Source organism: Morone saxatilis, unplaced genomic scaffold (assembly GCF_004916995.1).
Source record: "Morone saxatilis isolate NCDOM2014 unplaced genomic scaffold, NCSU_SB_2.0 Contig7, whole genome shotgun sequence".
NCBI lineage: Eukaryota > Metazoa > Chordata > Actinopteri > Moronidae > Morone > Morone saxatilis.
The window spans coordinates 17,869,354-17,887,311 of record NW_023340246.1 but is presented as its reverse complement, the minus strand read 5'-3'; the positions used below and the strand labels follow the sequence as shown (position 1 = coordinate 17,887,311).

The 17,958-nt window shown below is 41.8% G+C and overlaps 1 protein-coding gene across 4 annotated transcripts in view; it reads right to left on the bottom strand.

Annotated features, from left to right (window-relative positions):
- sash1a (SAM and SH3 domain containing 1a) overlaps nt 1-17,958 on the bottom strand; it is a 156,023-nt gene that overhangs the window by 67,792 nt on the left and 70,273 nt on the right. Inside the window, exon 1 of one of the 4 annotated variants that reach the window (XM_035678359.1) lies at nt 974-1,146. The exons of the other annotated variants lie outside the window; for them this stretch is intronic. The gene's annotated coding sequence lies outside the window, so the exon portion shown is untranslated. Of the gene's footprint in view, nt 1-973; nt 1,147-17,958 lie in introns of those variants that run through there. 4 annotated transcript variants of the gene reach the window in all.

Here is a 17,958-nt window from a genome sequence, read left to right as displayed (position 1 = left end):
CCTCCCTCCCTTCCTCCCTCCATCCGCTCCCTTGTTCCTTGTCAGCTGGTGGGGAGATCCAGATGTGAAGGGGGACTTGGACAGGAAAAGGAGAGAGAAAAAGAGAGAGAGAGATAGAGAGAGAGATAGAAATACAGATCCCCCGGTGACAGACTTCATTGTCCAAGACCTTTTGGACAAGCCTTTAGACACATACACACAAACAATTACGCACACCAAACAATAGAGTCCCTCTAGACGACAAGGCCTGATTGTGTGTGAGTGTGTGTGTGTGTGTGTGCATCTGGCGACAAAGCGAATCAATGAACAACATCTTGCAGGAGATTTTGTGTTGATATTCTGCTGGCTTATTTACTAAGGGTCTTGGCCAGGCGTGAGGCTATTGTTCTCGTTGAGCGCGCAGAGAGAAGTAAATCAATAAGGACTCGAGAGAAGACGATGACAAACGGTGATGCAGCAGTATGCGTCTTACTCCGTTCTGTTTTTCTCTCCCTCCGTCTTGGCTAAATTCCCACATTTACGCTGTTGGGTAGGAACACGGAGCAAATAACATCATTTGATTGGCACGCACATGCGCACTGAGATTGAAGGGGACACAGGTAATCACAGAGAGGTACTTCAGACATACACAATGGCAAACACATGTAAACTACTCACACAGCATGGAGCCATGTGTATTAAGTTAATAGAGTGAGTCAGCAAAAAGGGAGGTAGTCAGTCAGAAACAAGAGGAGAGCAAGAAAGGCTCTCACTACTGGAGCATTTCTCTAACCAACTTACTCTGTACAAAAGTTTCTCTGCTTTCTTTTCACGGCATGCCAACTTCACATTCTCATTACAAAAATCTCCTCATTCACACATCACCTCATCGTTTACCCAACTCAGAAACATTAGACATAATGTCTGACAGGGCAAACAAAATGAATGACACAATTCTTCTCTCCTGGAAAAAAGTTGAAATGTCAGTACTCACCGCGAGGCAGCTTGAGTCCCAGTCAATTTCTTTTCTGGAGAGCTAACACAGACTAACTCTTTGAGAATGGGAGCAACAAGTAGTGTACAGTGGAGAACAATGCATGTCTGCCGGAGCGCAGCAAAGCGTAAGCAGCGGAGACACAGAGAGGTCCAGTCATCAGGCTGCTGCTCACATGGGACGGGGAGAGGAAGGGCAGGGAGGGAGGGTTAGCTATAGGATAGGCTACAGTAACTAGGATTTGGCAGGAGGGGCGGGATCTCATCCTTCGCTCCACATGTCTTGCTCTCTCTCTCCCCCCCTCCTCCTTCTCTCCAAAAATGTTTCAGCAAGTCTCGCATTTCTTGCCCCATTTCAAAGTGGTCTGGCCTTCCTCTCTTGGTCCACTCCCCTTTCCTTTGCTATCTAACTTGTCGTCTCTTTTGTTCTTGCTGTCTTTCCCACACACACTCACACACACACACACACACACACATAAGCGTCTCTTTGTTGCCTCTCTTATTCAGCTCTGAATAGGCTGGCGTACTTCATCAAAAGGTGTCTTCCCGGAAAAGTCAAGAATGTCAAGCTCCACCTAGACACACCTAAGTTGTGTTGATGTGCTAAAGGACCCATATATGTACACATACAAAGCGATGCGGCTGGCTGCAAGAGGGAGGATAATATATTGAGTAATTTGTCTGTAATGGTCATACATGCAATCATAGAAACAGAACAGAAAATTACAGGGCTACTCGGGTTTTGGATCGCTCTCTTTCTCTCTCTGATGTCACTCGTTTTTTCACTCAAAGGCCCTAATTCACAAGTGGCCCAGATACCACACTGTACCGGGGCAAAGAAAGAAAAGCAAGAAGAGAGTTAGAGAAAAGAGTAACCTGATATAGCTAAAAGCAACGATTATTTGAATGAGTCACTCAGCAGTGAGGTTTGGGTTTTTTTTCAATGTTAATTCGGGAGAGGGAGAGAGAGACCAAAAGAAGAAGAGGGGGGAAATCATCCCATTTTGGAATGCTGCACCTCCTGAGGACTCCCTAAGGTCGTGGGAGAGGAGGAAGGAGAAATGGGGAAAAAAAGAAAGAAAGAAAGCAAGAGAGGGGAATGGAGGGGCAGGGGAGGACAGACATAGGCTTGGAAAGGTACCAGAGCAACTTCTTCTCCTCATCCCAAATCCACCCTGCAGGACACGGCTCACCGAGTCAGTCTTGCTGACAGAACCTAATAACATAGGGTGCACCACTCTTCCAGACCCAGGGGTGACGGTGAGCAGACACTGACACACTGGCAAATAGGAAACAGATCATGGGCGCACAAAGCACTTGGACTAAAGAAACTCAAAATGCTGTGCAGCCACAACCGGAGCTGACAGGCAACTCCTAAAAATGCAACTACACATCAGGGTTACAGTTCCATGTAGACTTGTAGAGACCGCAAGAACTCCAATTGGTCCAGTTGGGCTGCTTGTGTTCCCTTCTAGTTTCCAATGCTGTTGATAGACAAGACAGCATGAAGCAAACAGAAGAAATTCTCAGTGTAATTGTCTCATTTTCAGCATATTTTGCGATCTAGCAAAGTAATTTCCAGGGCAGAGCTTCTCCTTGCTGCCAATCAGGCTCTAAAGTGTAGAAAATAATGAAACTCTGCTTACTTATGCCTTTTTAGTAACTAGACAAATTAGTATTTTGCAAGCTAGCCAGTGAACCCTTTTTCAGTGCAAACCTTCATTCCTTTGTGCCACAAAATGAATCAATGAAAGGGATTATTGTGGGTATACGATTATATATGCAGTTTATAAGGAATGCGCAACTTTAATTGCAGTGGTAAAATGCTACACTGAACTATAAACGCTGTAGGAATCTGCAGCATGAATATTTTTTAGCGTCAAATTGTATTTTATTACTATTTAGTAAGCTCTACATAACTCAACTGCAAGATGCTGTTAGGGTTTCGTGCAGCATTCATTTCAGTTCCAGCTATTAAATCTGTATACTTGGAGTGTAGTGAGATGCGCCTCATAGAAGCTTTATCCAAACAGCATGAATACAGTGATATCAGTCCAGTGACACTTTGGCCAACCTGTATATCTCTTGTATAAACTAATATTACAGCTGACCTGCATCCTGTTTAGACCTGCCGTCACAACATTTAGAGAAGGAAACATAGAGAGAAGGTTTGTGTAAACACACAGTGAAGGAATTACAAAAAACTTGCAGAAGGGGACTCTCAAGGATGTGCAGTGTGGCCAAAATATATAAACAGGCAGTATACAGGCGTGTATACACATAGAGATGAGGGAACACTGAGAAAATGTGGTCAGCATTCTTTGTTCAAGTGGCTGGAAAGAACATTTCCTGTGTGTGAAGTCAAGTCTTTTTTAATGTTTCTGTGCCGCTCAATGAGGCGGTTTTTGATACTTTCTATTAAACCATCTGGTTGGATCGTGTTTGACTGTTTCAGAATGACACCAGCCTTTATCACTTCTAATGCAACCCTCCAGCATTTAAATATATAAACAAGAGCAAATGGATTTTCCTTTGAAACCAGATAAACTAAACAGCTGAATATGTACAAGGATGCTAATCGACACATTATCAAAGGTGGGCTATACTGTACATGTACATGTACATGTACGTGCACAAAGACCAAATGCACACACAGGCAGACACATAAAATGTTTATTGAAGCGCAATAGCGAGGTTGCTTTCTGGCAGGTACAGAAACATCAAAGAGTACATGCATTCCCCTGCTGCTTGAGGCTGAGGGACTATACTGCTGCTGAGTATGCATGAAGGCCACTCTTGTTAAGAGAGAGCATAGTAACTTGTAAGCTACATGAATATGTCGATTTTAAGTTACTGGATGTTTTGTAATTTTCTCTCATAATTGATTAAAAAAAAACAGGAACATGACATCTTTTTCTACAGAAGTAAAACAGTACAGAAGTATTGTAGAAGCACATTATGACTCATAAGTATATCTTTATGTTAGAAAAACATCATTGTAGTGTTGCTTTGTATAATTAAGCGTTTAAACTCATATTGCTTGAAAATCTCTCTCTCTCCCTCTCTCTCTCTCTTGCACACACTTTGTTTGGTCTGCCTCTCTCTTTCTCTCTCTCTCTCTCTCTCTCTCTCTCTCTCTGACGCACACACACAGGGCCACACAGGAAAAAAACTCATCAAAACCCTCAGAATCAATTAGCGGAATGTAAATAGGCCATTCAATTACTTTTAGCACCAAGCACAGTCCTTGTTTCTCCTGAGGCAAACAATCAACCAGCAGACACAAATTAACACTGAACAAGAGCACTTGTCTAAAGTCTGATCACTCGCAATAGATGGCAGCACCAGGGAGCACACGTGTGTGTGTGTGTGTGTGTGTGTGTGTGTGTGTGTGCGTGTATGTTCTGCCCAGAAGAGATATGTTCAGAAAATGCCTGTCTGGGTTTGTTGATGTTGATGAAAAGGTTAGAAATAGGTTAACTGTGCTGCAATACAGCTGAACACTATGGGGAAAAGGTATTAAAATGCATTATACTGCTATATATTCCTATAGAATGGTGCAGTTTGAAAAAAATCTTAATATTCCCTGCACACGCACAGCAGACTATTTCAGAATACTGATCTATAACTAGACATAATGTAGACCTACACACACACACACACACACACACACAGTAAAGTCTCCCTTTACTATTTGCCAGAGATAGAGGACACGGGAAGCTTTAGAGCTCTTCAGAGACAAAACGGGAGAGAATTTCATAAAATGTCTGTCTAAATGCCTATGCACACGCACATGCACACCTGCCGGGATTTTTAATGCATCAAAGGATTTTTTTGACAGCTCAACTGTGCCTGACAAAATTCAAAAGCATTCATGAATTTTAAACAAGTGGCGGTTAAGGAATTTAGCGGCAACATCACATTTAAAGCAATTTATATGCAAATGTGTAACAAGTGGCAGGGCAGAGGACTGGAGAAGAATTAGTGCTCGCCTATTGACTTAACTGACCTGCTACACTAATATAGACTCCCATTAATGAGCTCCCAACCTCCACCTCCACAAACACACACACCTACTGTATATGAACAGTGCTTACAAAACACTTCAGGTCACCGTTTTGCGTATATTTCATTTTTCTATGCTTAATCTCAGAGGTGTAATCTCTTTGACCCCACTGAAATTTCTTTTGCATTCTGCCACTAGATGGCAGTAAACATCTGGTCTTACCTACACACTCACGAGCACACACACAGATACTATACTGGTAGGCATGCCAGGATGGGGAGTGAACGTGATGAAAGACCACAGTAGAAAGCAGACAACCAGACTCAACCGCAGAGCACGTAGGACTGAGGGTTAGAGACAAACAGTCCAAGGCTTTTCTCTCACACAGTATCACTACACACCACAATGTAAAAGTTTACAGCTCCAAAGCCAGAGCCGACATGCACATAGCTATAAAAGCAATAGATTATTTTTTGTCTATCAAGGCCGGTAGATCAGACTAGTAGTTGTGGAAAAGTGCTCTTGCTGTCTTTGAGTGGCACCAGCTAGCTTGGCTGTGAAATAAAATGAGCAACCACTCTGTATTCCATATTAGTATCAGTGCTCCAGGCTGTGTGGGCTGGTTGTGTGTTGATGAAGAGAGACAGGCGAGCTGGAGGAAGCAGAACTCCATTAGATTTAGCCTGGAGGGTCGAGAAGCCACAACGCCTGGGCCTACAATGTCAAGCTGCATGGAACTATTTTCTTTCATAGAGTGCTGGCTCACAGCATCCTTTCTTTACCAAAGTTTCAAAAGGCTTATGGGATGACTGTATATTGACATTATTATTTACTTCATTTTCTGCCTGTTTGTATGTGTGGTTCAGATACAAGGGACCTCTGTAGCAGATAGGAATTTAAAAGTGTAAATGTTTCCATTTTAAAGGACCAGTTTGTAGGATTAAGTGTCATCTGGTAGTGTAGTTCCAGATTACAAACCCTTCGCATCACCCTCCTGTTCTAAGCATTTAGGAGAAGAAAAATGCAAAAGGCCCCATCTACAGCCAGTGTTTGGTTCGTGTAGAAACATGGCAGCCTCAGTAGATAACTGAGGCTGCCATTAGCTCATTGTAAGGGAATTAAAACACAACATTATTTTATTTTCAGGTGCTTATACACCAAGGGAAACATACCTATGACTACGATACTCCATTTCTGCCAATAGATAGCCTACTGAATGTTACACACTGGACCTTTAAAGGTGTGTTTAACTGAAACATGGCTTATTTAGGTCACAATTTTCTTTTGTGTCATTTTTTTAATTACCAAATATGTGCAAAAATGCCCAATTCCTCAGTCCTCAGCTATGCTTGTCTTTAGTGTTAATTAGCACATATTAGCATACTAACATACTACACCAAAATGACAAACATAGTAAAGCTTATACCTGCTCAACATCAGCATGTTAGCATCGTCATGGCATGCTAACTCTCTAGCATTGCTGTACAAGCTACTAGCATGTCTTTTGATTCGTCTTCAAGCTCACAACTACAGAGTATGTAAAAGCCAAAGAAAATCACATTATTGTTCAAAATTCATGCTTTCATCATAATAGGTCTTGCCACATGTAAACAAAAAGTAGACCACAGTAATTTAGACTTTATATGTAAATTATAACATGTACATAACTGCTGTGGCCCGCTCTCTTTGGAAACATTTGAGCTAAGCTTGGCTAATCAAACTGCATGCAGCCGTATAACAAAGGCGTGTCTGTCAGACTCTGGGAAACAAAATCTTAAATTGCCCTTGTCCATTTCATTGTGGACACCAAAACCATGAATTCCACACTATTAACTCTGCTGAGGGTTTGCATGGATGTAATATGTGCATGTTTACAACTTCAACTTTGAATCCAATGGGTTTGGATCCACTTCTCAACCTCCAACCCTTAAGTTATTTTTCCTCCAACATTCAAGCCAGGTCTCTGTATTACTGCTAACCCTTTTGTAAAATTCACTGAATTCACTTGGGCAATGTCACCAGCTTTCCCCCAAACAAAGCAGGTGATTATGGGGCATTCCCACCTACAGTAGGCTACACTACAATCTTTCATTTATGTGTACTCTATCTTATAAATCTTCATTGTCGTCATCATCCTCCTCCTTTTTCTTTTGTCTCTCGCAGCTCAAATCACAGGTTTGGGGCCAAGCAGTCCAGTCCAGAGTAGCAGAAATCCACAGGGAGAGCTGATGATTGCCTGTGATTACAGCCTGTATCCTCCTCTCCCTCTGACCATCTCCTCTGGGCTCATCTGGCCAGGCCTGGCTGAGGTAACGCTCTCCACGCTACAGAGTCATTAACCGGAGAGAGCCAGAGCGAGGAAAGCTCACCAGGGAGGCACTGACACGTTTCCTTCACCTTGACATTGCCTGGAGGTTACACCATTCATTCCGCAGTAAAGTACAGTTCTGGGAGGTGAGAGTCGTGTGAATCAAGGGTTTCTGATACATAAAAGGTCTCTCTGTGTGAGGCAGTCCTATTCCCTCAGCTCTCAACGTTCTCTGAACTGTTGGAATGTGTGTCGATGAAAGAGAGAGTAACTGTGTGTGTGTGTGTGTGTGTGTGTGTGTGAGTGTGAGACAGAGGGAGAAGCTGTGAATTTATGTGGATTTATGCGTCGATATGTGGAGATGAATGAGCCTGGTCAGTCTACAGAAAAGGTGTGGTATGTTGCGAGTACTGGCAATGACAAAAACACACACTAGCCTGAGCCCATTCCATGACCTGACACAGCTGATTGTTGTCTAAGAAATCATAGTAGATACAGCTGTGCACCATGGCTGCTCACATTACCCAACAACACAAGCTGCATCTCACAAAGATGAAACACTGACAGGTGAAAGTCAGGAGGGAAAAGCCAGCAGTCTTAAAACATTACTTCCCATGCACATGTATACACCACAACATGACCAAGTTGCTCCTTAAACCTAAGAAATTAATGGGGGAAATTTGCATGAACTCAACAAAAACATGCATTAATTTATATGTGAGGTAACGCTGTGTAGAACACTCCATTTTGGGTATGCGAGGCTGCTGGGTGTGATTTCTAGTAACCTGTATCCTTGCTCGACAGTTGTTTTCACTGAATGTCAGTCAAAACATAGAGGAATGATCGACAGCCGCCTGTGGCTCTTGTAAATGTGACTGCTGAATTAACCCTGTACTGCCCTGCGATCCTCACGCCCCTCTCACTCCCCCTGTCCCTCCCTCCCTCCCTGGAGGGTGTTTAGGTAGGGTAATACTGAGCTGCCATCGGCATGGCTAGTCCTGACGTGTGCTTTACCTCGGCTCTCTGGGGATTGGAGCCCAGCCAGCCGTGTGTAATTAAAAGCGCATAAAGACAGATCAAGCTCTCTGCCGCTCTTTCTATTCAAAAATGCCTCAAGGCTGAATCCACTCCGCGTCCTGCTCTGTCAAGCTCTGTGGAACTCATTTATTAAAATGTTCAATACCTTTATCCTTGATTTAGATGAGAATAATGATGAATAAAATCTCATCTACAGGATTTACACAATGAGTGACGTTATTTTAGAGGTTGATAAATGACAGAAAATAATCTTTTATATAAGAGTTTCGGATTTGTTGAAGGTTGAGTTAATGAATTTACATGTTTGGGTTTATGAAAATGATCATTCAAAAAGAATGGTTAATTTTAATAATTTTTAAAATTTAAGGATTTTGTTAAACGACCCCTGAGAAGCTGTTTCCTTTTTCCTATTAGAGCCATTTATGTTGCATAAGGAAGTGGGAATCCCTGCCGCAAGTGCACTGAGCAGTAGTAGGTCAAAGTCAGTCAAGTCAGTAGTCTTTCACTCATTTTTTTTCCTCCCTTTGTTTCTGTTTCAATTCAGCCGGTGCTTTTGATCATGTTTAACTATTGTGTCTGTGTCGGCTGCAGAAAATCCAGCCTGTCAGGTTAGTCCACACATCATCACTCAATTTCTCACCTTACCCTGCTATTTCTCCTCACCTTTGCCTGTTTCCAGTCTCTTGGACACCCAAAAGGCTCAAAATGATAAGGTCGCGGTCTATCAAATGTGAGTACTTTTTTCAAATTCATCTGTGTCAATGATGGTATTGGGATACATCTATTTTTTACTTGACAATGTGACAATTCAATTTCCTTAATCTCCCAATTTAACAAAAATAAATACACACACACACACTTTGGTTTTTCCAGCTTAAAAATTGCTCTTTCGCTGTTAAAGGCTGTGCAGCATTCTGATGAATAGAAGACGCTTTCACTTTGCATACAGTATGAACGCCAAATCTGTCAAAGATGGCATGAAGGCATCTTGGCACACAGCACGATTCCCTTTGCCAGTGAGTGAATCTGTTTTAATCTTTCCTTGCCTCTGTCTCAAATTAGTAATTCAGTTTCTCTTTGTAAGAACAGGGGAGGCATGCTGTTTTATCTACCGAAGAGTATTCATATTAGACCAATAAAAAGAGAGTTCAAAAATTCAATTCTCACCTCCTCTGACTGGCTTCTTTCTTGTCACAAATCAGATTATTTACACCCACGGCGAGCAAGGCACACTAACGTCAAAGTGATCAACATTTCTCGGCAGCTGCTGGAGGAAATAAGAGAGAAGCAGAACCTCAAACTGCTGAGGAGTGAATACACTGAATAAAGAGGGAAGAGGTAAGATGCAGTTCATCTTAGAATGAGTGCTGACTTTGGTTGTAAAATTATTCGACAATGTTGGCAGTGGTAGACGTGAACTATCTATACCCTCAAGGCTTTCCCAGTGAGGAGAGTTCACAGACTGAGAAAAAAATAGTGTATTAAATGACCAGGGGTAGACCACAGTTAATGATGTGTTGTGTATTTTGCAGACACTGTGATTGCACATTAGTAAAGTCTTGGGTCTGGAAGGTATGGTGGTTTAGGCTGCAGTGGAACGTGGAGATGATGGTTTTTGGGGTCTATTCTGGGGTGACTGACGTTTTGTTTTCTGTCGATGGACTGTAACACAACTCATGGATAAAACTACTGGGAAATGACTCCAAAAGATTCCTGGAAAACTAAAGGTTCCTAATTTTGAGTGGTTTGGGGTTCTATAATAAATTATGGTTATAATAAATGCAGCAATTTATACGAATGTGGGTAAAAATCTTTCTTGATCCTCACATTAAGTCATTCAGTTGAGACCTGTTTTTAGAAAGGAGCCTTCAGGGGATAAATCAGTATTTATAAATGGCTGTTTGTTTGATGAGCTGCTAATGGCTTCGCATTTTTCAAAACCAAATTGAAGGAAATCAACCCAAGGATGTGCAATCGATGTATATTTATGAGTATAATGTGATAGTCATTTAAGATAATCAATATTTACCGCCCTACTGATAACCAAGGCTGCTTGTTTATGGCAGCTAAGCCATGCCCTTGAGGCTATATTGGAAGGTTTGTGTCCTCATACACCACTACACACGCACATACTTGCGTATATGCACCTTACACACCTACGCAGACACTGTGCGTGATAGCCCCACCGGGTCAGAGACCCCATTACCGCGACAGGTTCCAATCTTGTCCTATTCTGGCCTGCGTGGGCCCACAGACAAAGTCCTGGCATGGGGTCACACTCACAAAACACTAGATTTCAAAATGTCAGGACTGCAGAGGGAGGATGAAAAAAATTGGGGAGAGATTTGAGATTTATGAGTGTGAACAGGGTGTGCTCGCAGTGTGTGATATTACAGACCTAGCGTGTGTTGACAGGATGGAATTATTGAGTATCATCTTTATTTACACACACCTACACACAAAAAGAGTGAGGTGCAGGTCCCTGCACTCATTGGAGGAGAGTGTACTTTTGACAAAATGAGCTCTCCAGAGAGAAAGGCCAGCACTGATTGCTTGTTCAGACAGACCAACACTATGTTTACATACAGTGTCAAAGCCTGAAGCAGTGTGATGTAGCTTCTGCTCTCATATTTTTCCAACCTAATCCTCAGCCATCTTTTGAAAAGCACTGATGAATGACCTACTTTGTCATTAAAGTACGAGGTCTTCCTGGTTAAAAAAAAAACCTGCATTGTAATAGTCTAATTACACACATCCCTCGGGCCATGAAAAGGCTTGGATCTTTGCTGTCACCTAGTGTGAAATATGGACACCTATCCTGAGCTGTTCTCCTCTCTCGCTCCATCTCAGTTCCCCTTGGCTGCCTTTAATTACAGATAGAGGGATAATAGAACAGCAGAAGGCCGACCTGCCAGGAAGGGGGAAATAAGAGCGACCAGTGGTGGTCACAGGAGCCAGCAGAGTTCTGGGATTAGGGATCACCTTTTCTTGGTGAGCTAGTATGGGCAGTGTGGGCAAAGCACAGGACGCCCCCCCCCCCACCCAATCCGCCCCACTGAGACTTGCCAAAAAGTGATTGATTGCCGTGTCTTTACTCAAGATGAAACCAGGCTGGAGGCACAGGGGCTGCGCACATCGCCTGAGCTGGAGAAGGCTTACCGACAGGGTGAACAATGGGATACTGTCAGCGATGAAACCCTTGCTCGACATTATTCAAAGAGAATGAGACATAACAGGTGAGCGGTTGAAATAATTATTAGGCAGCGTAACCCCCCCTGTTCTTGTAATGCCTTGTATTATTTCACTGTGGTCTTTTCCTGTGGTTTCTCAAGGTTAATTGATGAGAATAAATGGATCGTGGAGCTGGGGGTTTGTGGTGTTTGTTGGCGGGATGTTTCATAACCAGCCCTGAAGCAACCCAGTGGCCCAGAAATTCCATTTAATAAAGATTAGCTCTCTTTCTCTGAGACCTCATTCTCCTTCTTAATTAAGAGATGAAGATAAAAAATTGGTGGGCTGCAAGTATCAGGAAATATCCCCAGGACTTCTTACACAAAACACAGCTCAGCGCCCACATGAAAGCCTGGGACACATGCATATTTAATGCCTATTTGAAACAGCTTAGATCAGTTCCTTTACTGAGAGCATCGGGAAAACTGAAAATACTGTTACTATAACCCCCTGCTCCTTGGGCTGTATGAATGTGCGCAGCACGGCTTTTGTAAGTATACCGTACGAGTGTGTGTGCATACCTGTGTGTGTGGATGTGTGAGTGTGTTTGCATGTCTGCAGGGGGTCGGGGTAGTAAGTAAGCATGACTGCACAGCAGGACTTAGTTCCTGTGTAAGAGAGAGTAACACAGTAGGGGAACACACACACATATCCACACATTGTAACACTATAGGACCATTGTCCCAGTTTCATGTCTTTTATTCTAATGGTTATAAAATAGACAGAAATCCTTCCCACTGGATTTCAAAGACTGGTAATGAAGCTTAAAAAAGGACTATACCAGCTGGTTTGCATGTTTTAGTCCATTTACTACAAATTGCTTCTACCTGACATCACAGCTCACCATTTGCTGCAATGTTTGAGAAATTTTCGATTTTCATACATCAAATTAATTGGAACCACATGGACACAAAACAATATGATAATATACAAGTGATTACATCTTTCTCATACTTCTTTGGCATTACTAAAAGAACACATCATCTGGGACATTACAGCCACAGTCATCAGGCATCAATCATCAATCATCAGTACATGTTTGTGACATCACACTCAAAGTTATGGGCACCTTGTAGGGCCCTATTGTGTCTGTGCAGTTGCATTTACTGTAAGAAGCAGGCAGACAGAATGCTTTTTGTTTTCCAAGGATGGCGATTGGCACCATCCATAAAGACAAAGGTTGGACAAAGGTGACCTTGTTTTCCTAGTGGAGTACATAAATCACTGGAGGGCAGGAGGAGAGATGTGAGCACTACCAAGGGGCACCCTCATGAAGAAAATTAGCACACCTTGCCACTTGCTATCCTGGGATGCAGGGATAGGCCTGAAAGCAGCAACTTTCTCCAGAAAACTGATGAGAGACAAACAACTTTTCTGCTGAGAATAAGACTCTGGCTGCTTTATTTTTGTTTGTTTGTAGAGTTGTACGCATATGGAATTTCACAAACATGAAACCAAACCAAAGGGGGTAAGAAAATCCCACAAATGTTTGTGTGTTTTCACAGTCCATCACATCCGGTATCATTTAGACTGAAAATTCTGGTGTTCCATGGATTAAAACAACTTTTAATTTGACTTACAAATTTAAAAACTGTCTTGCAATGTCACCATCAAAGGCTGAGAGACTTCCCCAATACTTAAGGACACCGTCTAGACTCTCCAGTCCACTTCACATATAGCAGGAAACACTCCTTCCTCTGTGGATTTAGACTCTATTTGTATGAGTTGACAGTACTAATCACTGAGCCACAGTGCCACCTAGCACATGTTATGTAGGTTTTATGTAGCAGCAGGATGGTGAGTACGGGAAGCAGATGGATGCTTCCATAGAGATTCAAGGTCATGGTGCACCAGCAGCAGAGCTCCTCCAGCAGGTGGCTCTCCTCTCTCTCCTGGGGCAGCTAGCTATAAAACACGGAAGAACATCTGTTTTTTTCAGCAGTGGTGTGTATGTGAGGAAATGACACAAAAACACACACAGATACGCACAGCTGTATTTTCTGGATCAGATTTCCACTCTCCCATAGTGACTGCCGAGCTCCTTCCTGAGAGAGCACTAACTTCATTTTAGATGCATCAAGTGCCGCGCGGAGAAAATAAGGACGATGAAACTCAACAAACTGCTGCGCAAACAGCCTGCCCTTCATTTGATTAAGAGTGAGAAAACAACCAGTGCTCTGTGTTACTGTTCGGTGGCATCAGCCTTTGGCTCATTGAACTTTGCGGTGAATGCAAATCAGAGGGGCTGAAGGACTCTCTGAGCTGATCCCCAGAGCTGAAGAGCTGTTGGGAAATCTCCAAAAAGGGCAGACGTGCATGGCATTTTTTAAAACAGAAATAATACACACTACTTCATGTATATATACATGTAATAACCTCTACACATCAGTCATGGCAAAAAAGATACCCAAAACCTACAGCAGCTGTTCTTGTTCTTTTGTTTTTGTTCTTTTAAAAACGCATCTTCAGTGAGCAGTCAAACACCACGCTAATCCATCTTTCCATACAACCAGTCCAGAATAGAGATCAAACAGTCTCACATACAATACATTTGCACTCACTAGAGGCATTGAGGATTATATTGAGACCCAATTCCCTCCTCAAATCCCACTAACTCCATGTTAATTATTCAAAAATAGAAACTCGTTAACACAGTAAATATTATGACCTAATTTTGTTGAGATTGGGATTTGGAATGATTTGAAGTGTGTGTGTACATGTGTGCACATGTACATGTATGTAAAGCAGAGAGTTTTGACATGTAAAAAGACAAAAAAAACAAAGCAAACCAAAAAAAAACGATCCAAAGGATACTACCAACAATCTGTGCAGCCTACCGTAGCCAGAAACACTGTCTATTAACAGAAAAGGTCACTGCTTTGGATTCATCCAAACCAGTTAACCAAAACCCAATAACGTCTCAAATAGGCAAAATCAGAGCAAATGTTTGTTCAGATGTGTAATGTGTGTGCAACATGCGCTCAGGATTAACAGAGAAACACAATATGTACACAGGCATGTCTGCAAGTGTGAGCAGTGCATGTGTGCATGGGCTGATAGCTGTGTGTGTGTGTGTGTGTGTGTGTGAGAGAGAGTGTGTGAGTGAGTGTGTGAGTGTGTAAGTAGGTAAGTAAGTGTGTGTGTGTGTGTGTGTGTGTGTGTGTGTGTGGTTATGAGAGTGTAGGCAGTAATGAGAGGCTGTTTGGAGCTGGTTCCACTGCAGAGCCATGCTGGGTACACTGTATTGATCTGCTCCACCACTGGGAGGACTGGAGCTAGATAATGATGACTATCTGTGATCTTTCATTCTCACCCACTGTGTCTCCATCTCTCTTCCCTCCCTGCCTGCCTGCCTGCCTCTCTATCTCGGTTAAAAAAAAATCAGGATCACAAGTAAGTTGATCACACTCCCAGTCTCTCTTATGCTCTCAATCTTTTCCAGTCAATCTATACCAGATGTTATACATCTTGCTATGAGTTTGAGAGACATATAATAATGAGGATTTTTAAAAATACTTATATATATATAATATATATATATATATAATAGAAATAAAAGAATTCTAAAAATATATCGGATTGTGTTTTTTTCATTTCATTTTTTCTAAATATTGTCTTGTGTTTGGTCCCCAACAGCAGCACAGTTGTAGCCCTGACAAAGTGCTGCTACATAGCATCACTTCTCAAAAGGCTTGTGTCTTCAAAGCACCAGACGGCTTTTATGTCAGCATCAGCCAGACTACTGGAAGTCCTTTTTATGTCCCATAAGCAGCCAGCAATTCCTAAAACAACATAGCTTTTCTTTTAATGTTCCCCCCTCCCTCTCAGACACATCCTTACAAAAAGTATAAAATAACACTCTTAAACACCTTAACCTCAAACCAGTAACACGGTTAATAGAAAAAAATATTTCTAATTAGAAACAAATGGAGTGTAAAAAAGAGAAGCAAAAAAAGAAATCCTGACAAAATGTGAAGCCACAAAATTTAAAAATCCACTCTTCCAAAAAACTGCACATGGATTGTTATCCAAAACATGACCATGGTCATATTTTGGATAACAATCCATTTGGTTTTTCTATCACATGACTTGACTTACTGTCACAGCAGAGGTGCTACTAATTCATTTTAGTGCTGCTACAGGGGTAGAGAAAAAGACAGAAAAATTGTTCAGGCAAACCAGTACACACATATAAAGCCTTGACCCTTGCACAAGGATGAAAGCAATCACAGCTCAAGACAACTGAAGGTGACAAATCCATTCATAGATTAATCAATCAACTACTGATCAATAACCCAATTCAGTGAGTAAAAACTTCAGCAATACTGGATGCAGAGGTGCTTTAAATCCATGAAAAAAAAATAAAAAAAGACTTCAAACTTCACATAAAAAGGTTCCTTTAATCCTGTCGCAGTCTTTTGAAGCTACATTATTCAATCAGACACAGCTCCATGAATAATACAGACATCAGCTTGATGAGAAACCAGCCCTGGTCATTTGTCATCCACATCTCAGGCCTGTTGACAACACGCTCAAACATCCTCCTCCTATTTCGCCACATCGCCACCCCTGACTGCTGTTCTAATGCCCCCATCATGTCCACTTCATGGTTGGCTGGAGCCATCATTAAACGCCGGCCTTGAATGACGATTGGGTGAATAATGTGAATAATTATTTGCTGGTAGTCAGTAATTGGGTGTTTCACGTGTCAGTCAAGTTGATCATAGCTGACTGGGTGTGCATGCATAGAGAATGTACGGCTGGTGTAGTGTCGATTGGAAACTTTTGGTGTATCACATGTCTGTGTTTTTAATTGGTGGTAGAGAAGCGGTTGTTAAGAGATGTCATAAGAAAAGCAAAAAGAAAGGGCAGGAAGATGGCAACAAGGGAAAGAGACGGATTATGATGATTAATAAAGGAAAGAGGGGCGGAAGGCAAACCCCCAAAGCCGCTCCTTACATCCTGAAATAACATCTCTTTCCGTCATTTCCTCCTTTATAGTTCCTTCCACGGTTACATTTCATAAACACATCATCTAAAAACACAGGCAGTGGTCAGAGGCTGAGGTAGCTTAGTCTTTACTGTGTGGTGATGTATAAACTTGGTGAAAAAAAAAACTCCTTTTTGCAAAAAATGTCCTCCATTCAAACTGTAAAAGTGAGAGTAAGTGATGATGACCAATCCAGATGTCCAGCAGCAAGTCAACGCTACTTATGTCTGCAGTCCAACACATACAACCACACTCCCATACGCTGCTAACATATTGAAGACTTAGGTTTCCTCACCCCTTATAAAAATAAATATAAACCGGCACACTTAAATTTCACATTATTTACAGAAGCCTTCTTGTCCATTTTACAGGAACATGGCATTGTGGCAACCAGTGTTGAAGGGTTGGTTCACCCACATTTTTTCCTATATCTATAGCAGTATCTTGCCATGCATAGTTTTTTAAGTTTTGAAAAATATGTCTCTGAGATTTCTGCCTCCAGTTTAACACAATGGAAGAGAATTCAATTCTGTTTGTGATGCTCAAAGAGAGTACACACTGTCAATAGTTTTCATGAAGAATAATTCTTCTGAGGAGAGTAGTTCCAGTGAAAACAGTTGACAGTGACTGTTGACTTAACTGACAAAATATGTGCTTTATTGTAATTCTGGTAAGCTGACCCTTTGAAGGATTAGCTCCATAATTTAAAAATATGTTTATTCACTTTCTTGCCATGCCTGTTCAGTAAATATGAAGCTACAGCCAGCAGCTGGTTTGCTTAGCTTAGCACAAAGACTGGAAAGAGGGAGAAACAGCTAGTCTGGCTCCGTCAAATAAAATGCAAGTTCAGTAATTAATACATTGCATCTGGTTTGTTGTTGTTTATGAGATAAAATCGGGACTAGTTCCAGGGCCATTTAACGCAGGACTTTGTGTCTGGGTGCAGTATCTTCCTGGAGTCTCTACTGGTTTCCTGGGAATTGCACAGTATTGATGAAACAACCAATTAGTGAGCTTCAGAGGTCCTGGTAAGATCATTTTGTTAGCTTTAGACAGAACCAGGCTAGCTGTTTATGCTAAAATGAGCTAACTGGCTGCTGGGATTATCTTCAGATTTACCCCACAGACATGAAAGTGGTATTGGTTTTCTCAACAAGCTCTCAGCAGGTATATTTCCCTAAATGTTGAACTCCAATCATTAATTTAATCTATTCTAAACTTCCACAAAGGATTTTTCAATGATTTCTTTCTAAAAGCTGAGCACAGTTGGCAGTTGGAAAAGTAAATGATCAGTAATGATAAAATGGAAACTAACAGGTTCACCAAAGCCAAAACAAACTTTACCCAGTTTACCCAGGACCATTATTCTCATTACCATCACCACAATTAAAAGCTTATTCTCTGACTTAACCA